The sequence below is a fragment of the Salmo salar genome, chromosome 09, assembly GCF_965601325.2.
Source record: "Salmo salar chromosome 09, fSalSal1, whole genome shotgun sequence".
NCBI lineage: Eukaryota > Metazoa > Chordata > Actinopteri > Salmoniformes > Salmonidae > Salmo > Salmo salar.
In genome coordinates this window covers 74,904,081-74,914,483 of record NC_138299.1, presented here as the reverse complement: position 1 = coordinate 74,914,483, position 10,403 = coordinate 74,904,081, and the positions used below count along the sequence as shown (strand labels likewise).

The 10,403-nt window shown below is 40.7% G+C and overlaps 1 non-coding gene across 1 annotated transcript in view; it reads left to right on the top strand.

The window, feature by feature from the left end:
- The first annotated feature begins 619 nt into the window (after positions 1 to 619).
- Positions 620 to 10,403, top strand: part of LOC106611752 (uncharacterized) — a 67,393-nt gene continuing 57,609 nt past the window's right edge. Inside the window, exon 1 of the transcript XR_014378796.1 lies at positions 620 to 774. This is a non-coding gene — a transcript (uncharacterized LOC106611752). The remainder of the gene's footprint in view (positions 775 to 10,403) is intronic.

Here is a 10,403-nt window from a genome sequence, read left to right as displayed (position 1 = left end):
ATCCAATGGGATTACTGAATTTTAACTGTCTTTCCCCATGTTGATCATTATTAAAGTTCACAGACAAAACAATTTGATAATTAAAGTGGCAATATGTAACTTTTTGGGTGACCTGACTAAATTTACATAAATGTGAGCTATAGATTTATCATTCTACTTGAAAGTGAAACGATTTCGGCATAGTGCAGTTTTAAGAGATTAATTTGGATTTTGTAGCTATGCTTAAAGATACCCAAGATAATAGATGCTGGTGGGAGGAGCTATAACACAGACTGATTGTAATGGCTGAAATGGAATTCTTGGAACTGAGTCAAATGTGGTTTCCATATGTTTGTTTTTGATAACTTTCTAATTATTCCATTCCAGCAATTACAATGAGCCTATTCTCCTATCAAATTGTATTAGTCACATACACGTGTTTAGCAAATGTTGTTGGGGATGTAGCGAAATGCTTGTGTTTCTAGCCTCAACAGGGCAGTAATATCTATAACTATGTCCTATAGTTTTTTGAATGAGAAGGTATATGAAAATACTTATATATTCTTGATTTGATAGCACGTATTGTTGAGCACAGTGATCTTGCTCAGCTCAAAGTAACACGTTTAGTGTTCCTCTGCTCTGCTGAATGCTCTTGCCTGCAATGCTATCCTTCAGTTTCCCTCCAACACATTGGGTGGCAGCATTGTTGGTGTTTCAGGTTAATTCAAAATGGCTGCGCCCTGAGCATTAGGTAAAGTGTGAAGGTGTCTGCTTTGGGCATTGAATAACGGAAAGGTACGGTAAAGGATATATTTTTTTCTTTCTTACATCTGTGTCTGCTAGCTAGCTTAGTCTTTGCAGTTTGTTTTAATGTGTATACGATTTACATAACGTTAGTTAGCTAACGCTAGCTCCTATTCTGCAATGTAGCTAGTACGAGCTCACACTAACTAGCAAAAAGAGGATATTAGTTAAATGTTGTGTGCGTCTTTGCACAGATGCTCAAACTGTATTGTAATCATCTTTCTATGGTTGGTGTCGGATAGAAAGTAGAGGGACCACCGTGTTTCAGTTGCTTTGACGAGTAGCGAAGTGCATGGTTTGACAATCAAATAAAACACCAAACACACTTTACAGACGTCAAATCTTGTATCGCCGTGACGTCACTCGAACTCTCCAGTACCTTAATGTACTAGTTATGTCTTCCGTCTATGAAGAGCTGAAGGGAATACAGAATGGCATTTGCACAAGAACGAACCACCTCTCCCCGTCCTCAGTAACTGTCCCTGTCTTCTTTCCTTCATTCTGTTCTCATCTGATAACACTGGCAATCGTTGATGCCTATTGGGAATGAGCTTTTCTCTGCTTCCATGCTCATTCTCATCAGTGTATATGAGGAAAAGGAGACGAGGAAGCCTGGGGTGTTTCCATTAGTCGGATTCCATTGCAAAACATTTGGTCTGTTAAACGTTTTGCAACAGAAACCGTTTAACTTTTTAGGAACCAAACGAAACAGGGAGGGACCTACCTGAATTTGTCCTATAGAAACTCGTTTTCTTTGCTAAACGTTTTCCGTTTGGAGTAAACGGTTTCACGTGAAAAACATTTTGCAACAGAATCCGACTAATGAATACACCCATAATGTGCACCCCTATTTATAATATTAAGTCTGAACAGGACCCCATTGGCTTGTTCAGGTAATTGAAACAACATGCACAGCGTTGCAGATGGCAGCTGGAGCTGCCCCGAGGCCTCATTTATAACCGTTGAGTCAATTTCGCACTAAACTTCTGCGTGCACCTTTTCAGAAAAGTGCGCACCTACCAAAATATTGAGATTTATAAACTTGGCGCACGCCATTCATACGCATGTTTCCCGTAATAAATCAGACATGTAAAACTGTGTGCGTGGGAATGAGCATTGATACTCCACCTTTTATGGTGACAACGGCCTTTATTTGCTGTATAATTTGGAACTATTGACTTTATGCCATGACACGCAAAATACGAATGAAATATTTCCAGTACCTACACATTTTGCTGTGGTACAGTTTGCATAACATTTGATTTCACCCATGTACACACAATATCCCACAATGACAGGGAAAACATGTTTATAGACATTTTAGCAAATTTATTTTGAAAGAAATACAAATCTCATTTACATAAGTTTTCACACCCTCAGTCAGAACTTTGTAGAAGCACCTTTGGCAGCGATTACAGCTAAGTCTTTCAGGGTAAGTCTCTATGAGCTTGCCACACCTTTTCACCACGTCTTCCAAAATTCTTCAATCTCTGTCAAATTGGTTGTTGATCATTGCTAGACTACAATTTTCAGGTCATGTAGATTTTAAGTCAACTGTAACTCGGCCACTTGTCCTTGTGTTTTAGGTTACTGTCTTGCTGAAACATGAATTAATCTCCCAGTGTCTGGTGTAAAGCAGACTGAACCAGGTTTTCCTCTAGGATTTTGCTTGTACTTAGCTCCATTCAGTTTATTTTTTAGCCTGAAAAAATTCCTGGTCCTTAACGATTACAATCATACCCATAACATGATGCAGCCACCACTATGCTTGAAAATGTAGAGAGTGGCACTCAGTAATATGTTTGGGTCAAATCCAATAAAAACACAACACTTTGTATTCAGGACAAAAGAGGGAATTGCTTTGCCACATTTTTTGCAGTATTACTTTAGTGCCTTGTTACAAACATTATGCATTTTGGGGATTTAAAAAAATGATGTACAGGCGTCCTCCTTCACTCTGTCAATTAGTATTGTGGAGTAACTACAATGTTGTTAGGTTTAAAACTATCACAGCCATTTAAGCATTAACTGTTTTAGTCACCATTGGCCTCATGTTGAAATCCCTGAGCGGTTTCCTTCCTCTTCGGCAACTGAGTTAGGAAGGACGCCTGTGTCTTTGTAGTGACCGGGTGTATTGATGCACTATCCAAAGTGTAATTTAATAACTTCACCATGCTCAAAGGGTTATTCAATGTCTGCTTTTTATTTTATTTTCACCCAACTACCAATAGGTGCAAGTCTTTGATAGGCATTGGAAAACCTCCCAGGTCTTTGGTTGAATCTGTTTTAAATTCACTGCTCGACTGAGGCTCTTTACAGATAATTGTATGTGTGGGGTACAAACATTTTAGGTAGTCGTTAAAAAAAAGTCATGTTAAACACTTATTGAGTCCATGCAACTTGTTAAGTAATTTTTACTCCTGAACTTATTTACACTTGCCATTGCAGAATATGAAAACTTATTGACTTAAGACATTTCCACTTTTTATGGGGTAGTGTGTGTGAATCTTTAGCAGTAATTTATGCTGTATCTGGATGAGGACCGTTTTCTCTTTATACACTACATGACCAAAAGTATGTTAACACCTGCTCATCGAACATCTCATTCCAAAATCATGGGCATTAATATGGAGTTGGTCCCCTGCCTTTTGCTGCTATAACAGCCGCCAGTTATCTGGGAAGGCTTTCCACTAGATGTTGGAACATTACTGTGGGGACTCGCTTCCATTCAGCAACAAGAACATTGGTGAGGTCGGGCACTGATGTTGGGCGATTAGGCCTGGCTCGCAGTTGGCGTTCCAATTCATCCCAAAGTTGTTTGATGGGGTTGAGGTCAGGGATCTGTGCAGGCCAGTCAAGTTCTTTACACTGATCTCGACAAACCATTTCTGTATGTACCTCGCTTTGTGCACAGAATTGTCAGTGCTGTAGAGTAAAGATTTCCCTTCACTGGAACTAAGGGGCCTTGCCCGAACCATGAGAACCAGACCATTATTCCTCCAAACTTTACACTTGGCACTATGCATTCGGGGGGGTAGCATTCTCCTGGCATCCGTCAAACCCAGATTCATCCATCTGACTGCCAGATGGTGAAGCGTGATTCATTACTCCAGAGAACGCGTTTCCACTGCTCCAGAGTCCAATGGTGGCAAGCTTTTTACCGCTCCAGCCAATGCTTGGCATTGCGCGTGGTGATTTTAGGCTTGTGTGGAGCTGCTCGACTATGGAAACCAATTTCATGAAGCTCCTGACGAACAGTTCTTGTGTTAACGTTACTTCCAGAGGTAGTTTGGCACTCTAGTGAGTTGCAACCGAGGACAGACGATTTTTACGCGCTGCGTGCTTCAGCGGTCCCGTTCTGTGAGCTTGTGTGGCCTACCACTTCGCGGCTGAGCCGTTGTTGCTCTTAGACGTTTCCACTTCACAATAACAGCACTTACAGTTGAAAGTCACTGAGCTCTTCAGTAAAGCCATTCTACTGCCAATGTTTGTCTATGGAGTTTGCATGGCTGTGTGCTCGATTTGATACATGTCAGCAATGGGTGCGGCTGAATCCACTAACTTTGAACGGATGTCCACGTCCATTTGTGTGTGTGATAAATATAGTGTATTTTTGTTCAGTGTAGATAAGCTGTTAAATTCGACTGTATATCAGTATTATAAACTGGCTGCCTATGATATTAAACTTGGAAGTAAATATAGGCTAGACCTATTTACTAGGCTACTAGGGTCCAATTAAATGAGATGCATATGGTAATTTGTTGAAGGCTATGGCTTCTTTGGGAATATGAACCCATCACAGCCAGAAAAGGTGAGGAATATATTCTGCAATGGTTATGAAAATGGAAGGGAAAAAGATTCCTGTCTAATTATTTTAGATTTTCGCTCTTCTCACTAGTGGTAAATTGCTGCGTTCTTGTTTTTTTTTTTGTATGAATAAGCTTTAGAACCCCATTTTGCACAAAATACTTACATTCCAGCTTGCAATACAATATTTCAACCACTAGCAGATGTGAGTACTTATGGTCTAAAGTTTGCTGTGAGGTGAGCACATTCTCATATCAAGTAAAATTTGTATAAATGCCAACTTTTGCATGAACTGGCGCACACACACATTTTGGGGTATATTTGTACTTAAGCATGGTTTATAAATGAGCCCCCTGGAAATGATCAGAGGCCCGTCAGCCCAGTTTTTAGCTAGTCTATTAACAGCAGCTGCCTGACATGATCACTATTTTGAGATTTCAGCTTTATCAATATTAGAGGTCGACCGATTATGATTTTAACGCCGATACCAATTATTGGAGGACCAAAAAAAGCCGATAGCGATGAAATAAAATTTAAAAAAATAATATATACATATATTTTAAGTATTCTATTTATTTATTTTTATATATAATTTTTTGTAATTTATTTGGATAGCCTCAAATAAAATAAACATGTCCAATTTGGTTTAAATAATGCAAAAACAAAGTGTTGGAGAAGAAAGTAAAAGTGCATTATGTGCCATGTAAGAAAGCTAACGTTTAAGTTCCTTGCTCAGAACATGAGAACGTATGAAAGCGGGTGGTTCCTTTAAACATGAGTCTTCAATATTCCCAGGTAAGAAGTTTTAGGTTGTAGTTATTATAGGACTATTTCTCTCTATACGATTTGTATTTCATATACCTTTGACTATTGGATGTTCTTATAGGCACTTTAGTATTGCCAGTGTAACAGTATAGCTTCCGTCCCTCTCCTCGCTCCTACCTGGGCTCGAACCTGGAACACATCGACAACAGCCACCCATAAAGCAGAATTACCCATGTAGAGCAAGGGAAATAACTACTCCAAGTCTCAGAACGAGTGACGTTTGAAACGCTATTAGCGCTCACCCGGCTAACTAGCTAGCCATTTCACATCGGTTACACCAGCCTAATCTTGGGAGTTGACAGGCTTGAAATCATAAACAGCGCAATGTATTGCGAAGAGCTGCTGGCAAAATGCAGTAAAGTGCTGTTTTGAATGAATGCTTACGAGCCTGCTGCTGCTTACCTCCGCACAGTCATACTGCTCTATCAAATCATAGAATTAATTATAACATAATAACACACAGAGATACGAGCCTTAGGTCATTAATATGGTCGAATCCGGAAACTATCACGTTTATTCTTTCAGTGAAATACGGAACCGTTCCGTATCTTATCTAACGGGTGGCATCCATAAGTCTAAATATTCCTGTTACATTGCACAACCTTCAATGTTATGTCATAATTACGTAAAATTCTGGCATATTAGTTCGCAACGAGCCAGGCGGCCCAAACTGCTGCATATACCCTGACTATGTTGCAGAGGTGACACATTTTCCCTAGTTAAAAGAAATTCATGTTAGCAGGCAATATTAACTAAATATGCAGGTTTAAAAATATATACTTGTGTATTGATTTTAAGAAAGACATTGATGTTTATGGTTAGGTACAAGTTGGAGCAACCTTTTTCGCGAATGCGCACCGCATCGATTATATGCAACGCAGGACAGGCTAGATAAACTAGTATTATCACCAACCATGTGTAGTTAATTAGTGATTATGATTGATTGATTGTTTTTTATAAGATAAGTTTAATGCTAGCTAGCAACTTACCATGGCTTCTTACTGCATTCGCGTAACAGGCAGGCTCCTCGTGGAGTGCAATGTAAAGCAGATGGTTAGAGCGTTGGACTAGTTAACCGGTTGCAAGATTGAATCCCCAAGCTGACAAGGTAAAAATCTGTCGTTCTGCCCCTGAACAAGGCAGTTAACCCACCGTTCCTAGGCCGTCATTGAAAATAAGAATGTGTTCTTAACTGACTTGCCTAGTTAAAAAATATTTATAAAAAACCCCCCAAAAAACGGCAAATCGGTGGCCAAAAATACCGATTACCGATTGTTATGAAAACTTGAATTTGGCCCTAATTAATCGGCCATTCCGATTAATCGGTCGACCTCTAATCAATATTAAGTTTGGGCTTGGTAGAGTGATCTACTGTATAGCCTTGTCTAGACATTGTCAGTTAGCATTTTGTGAGCATTTCTCCAACACTTTACTTATTGAGTTCTTTGTCTGGCCTTCAGAATGCCTGACACATGACGGCAATCGATATTCAGCTACGGGGCTGCGGAGTTTTAAGGACTGAATGCTAATGTGTGAAAAATGCAAACCCGAATAGTTGTCTTCTAACTAGACATTATAAGACATTTATATCATAATAGTTTGACAATATCAAGGCCTTACAGCATATGCTAGGTGCCATCTCATTTGTTTTACATGGCAGATTTGTTTCAGATAGACGATGCCATCTGTGTCATAGCTGTCTGTTCTCAGTTGAATGTGGAAAACCACTGTGCAAAATTTGGAGTTGACATGGATAGACCATGGCAGCTCTGGTCACTATTTCAATGTAATTTCCTGTCCTAGAGAGGAAATGCTCATTTAGGTTCCACAAAATGGCGCCGACAGATGGTCGCCTCGCTTCAGGTCCTTAGAAAACTATGCAGTTATTCGTTTTTTAAAATATATTATTTCTTACATTGTTACCCCAGAAAATCTTAACTATTGGATATAAAAGCGATGTCAACTTACCATCATTACGACCAGGAATACGACTTTCCTGAAGCGGATCCTTTGTTCGGCACCCCCACCCTGGACAAGCGATCTTATCCCAGAGGCCAACCCAAAACAACGCGGTCGCCGTAGGAGAGACAGACGGAGCGCTTACTGGTCAGGCTCAGAACGCGAGCACACCATGCTCCACTTCCGAGCATATTACTCGCCAATGTCCAGTCCCTAGACAACAAGGTGGACGAAATTAGGGCACAAGTTGCCTTCCAGAAAGACATCAGAGATTGGAACATTCTCTGTTTCACGGAAACATGGCTCGCTCGGGATATGTTGTCAAAGTCGGTACAGCCACCCGGTTTCTTCACGCATCGCGCCGACAGAAACGAACATCTCTGGTAAGAAGAAGGACGGGGGTGTATGCCTTATGATTAACGACTCATGTTATAATCACAACAACATACAGGAACTCAAGTCCTTTTGTTCACCTGGCCTAGAATTCCTTACAATGAAATGCCGACCGTGTTATCTCCCAAGAGAATTCTCTTCAATTATAGTCACAGCCGTGTATATCCCCCCCCCCCCCCCCCCCCCAAGCAGATCCCTTGTCGGCCCTGAAAGAACTTTACTGGACTCTAGGTAAACTATAAACCATACATCCTGAGGCTGCATTTATTGTAGCTGGGGATTTTAACAAAGCTAAACTGAGAGAATTTAGGAAGCCTTGTTCTCAGCATATCAAATACACGACACCAGCTGGTAGCATTCTGGATCATTGCTACTCGAACTTCCGCAATGCATGCATAGCCCTCCCCCGCTCTGCCTTCGGCAAGTCTGACCATGACTCCATTTTGTTGCTCCCAGCCTAGACAGAAACTAAAACAGGAAATGCCTGTGCTCAGGTCAATACAATGCTGGTCTGACCAATCGGATTCCACGTTTCAAGATTGCTTCGATCACGTGGACTGGGATATGTTCCGGATAGCCTCAGACAACAACATTGATGTATACGCTGACTCGGTGAGTGAGTTTTATTAGCAGGTGCATTGGAGATGTCGTACCCTCTGTGACTATTAAACCCTCTGTGACTATTGTAGACCCCCACAAGTCTGGTTCATCATTGGGAGCAATTTCCAAGTATAAACACCATGGGACCATGCAGCCGTCATACCGCTCAGGAAGGAGATGCGTTCTGTCTCCTAGAGATCAACATACTTTGGTGCGAAAAGTGCAAATCAATCTCAGAACAACAGCAAAGGACCTTGTGAAGATTCTGGAGGAAACTGGTACAAAAGTATCTGTATCCACAGTAAAACGAGTCCTATATCGCCATAACCTGAAAGGCCGCTCAGCAAGGAAGAAGCCACTGCTCCAAAACCGCCATAAAAAAGCCAGACTACAGTTTGCAACTGCACATGGGGACAAAGATCGTACTTTTTGGAGAAATGTCCTCTGGTCTGATGAAACAAAAATAGAACTGTTTGGCCTGTAATGACCATCGTTATGTTTGGAGGAAAAAGGGGGAGGCTTGCAAGCCGAAGAACACCATCCCAACCGTGAAGTATGGCGGTGGCAGCATCATGTTATGGGGGTGCTTTGCTGCAGGAGGGTCTGTACACTTCACAAAATAGATGGCATCATGAAGGAAAATTATGGAGGAAGTTAAAGCTTGGTCGCAAATGGATCTTCCAAATGGACAATGACCCCAAGCATACTTCCAAAGTTGTGACAAAATGGCTTAAGGACAACAAAGTCAAGGTATTGGAGTGGCCATCACAAAGCCATGACCTCAATACTATAGAACATTTGTGGGCAGAACTGAAAAAGCGTGTGCGGGCAAGGAGGTCTACAAACCTGACGCAGTTACACCAGCTCTGTCAGGAGGAATGGGCCAACATTCACCCAACTTATTGTGGGAAGCTTGTGGAAGGCTACCCAAAACGTTTGACCCAAGTTAAACAATTTAAAGGCAATGCTACCAAATACTAATTGAGTGTATGTAATCTTCTGACCCACTGGGAATGTGATGAAAGAAATAAAAGCTGAAATCATTCTCTCTACTATTCTGACATTTCACATTCTTAAAATAGTGGTGATCCTAACTGACCTAAGACCGGGAATTTTTACTAGGATTAAATGTCAGGAATTGTAAAACTGAGTTTAAATGTATTTGGCTAAGGTATATGTAAACTTCCGACTTTAACTGTATATTCTGTATTCTACACCATCTACTGCAACTTGCCTATGCCACACGCCATCGCTCATCCATATATTTATTTGTACATATTCTTATTCATCCCCTTGTGTATTTGTTAGATTACTTGTTCGATATTACTGCATAGTCGGAACTAGAAGCACAAGCATTTTGCTACACTTGCGTTAACATCTGCTAACCATGTGTTTGTGACCAATAAAATTTGATTTGATCTCTGAAAAATGAAGAAGGCTACTTATAAATCTTCACGAATTGGTTATGGGAATTTCCATGTGGAGTTGAAACATCAACACATAGGGCACTGACACCTGTCAGTGGAGCTAGCGAGCATAATAGCTAACCTCATCTACACAGATGGAGCATTAAGACATGTTTCACCGGATGTATAAATGTGAAGCATCCGCTTGACGTTTCCACTCACTACCAAATATGGTGTTGAGAGGAAGCCCAGTGGCCAGCAGTTGTAGATTTTTATTTATTTAACCTTTATTTAACTAGGCTAGTCAGTTAAGAACAAATTCTTACTTACAATGCCGGCCTACCAAAAGTCCTCCTGCGGGGACGGGGCCTGGGATTAAAAAATAAATACAATATCAATTTAGGACAAAACGCACAACACAATGAGAGACAACACAACACAAAGAGTTTTGCCATCATTCTGCAAATGTTCTCATCGACAAAACATTTGATCTCAATACAGTTTTCTGTTCCCAAAACTAAAATCTGTTACGCACAGAGTGGACTTTTTTTGTTTGTTTTTACTCTTTGCCAAAGTTATTGCACAAGTGCACTTCACTGAGTAGGCGTTCCCTAATGGAAATATACAAAT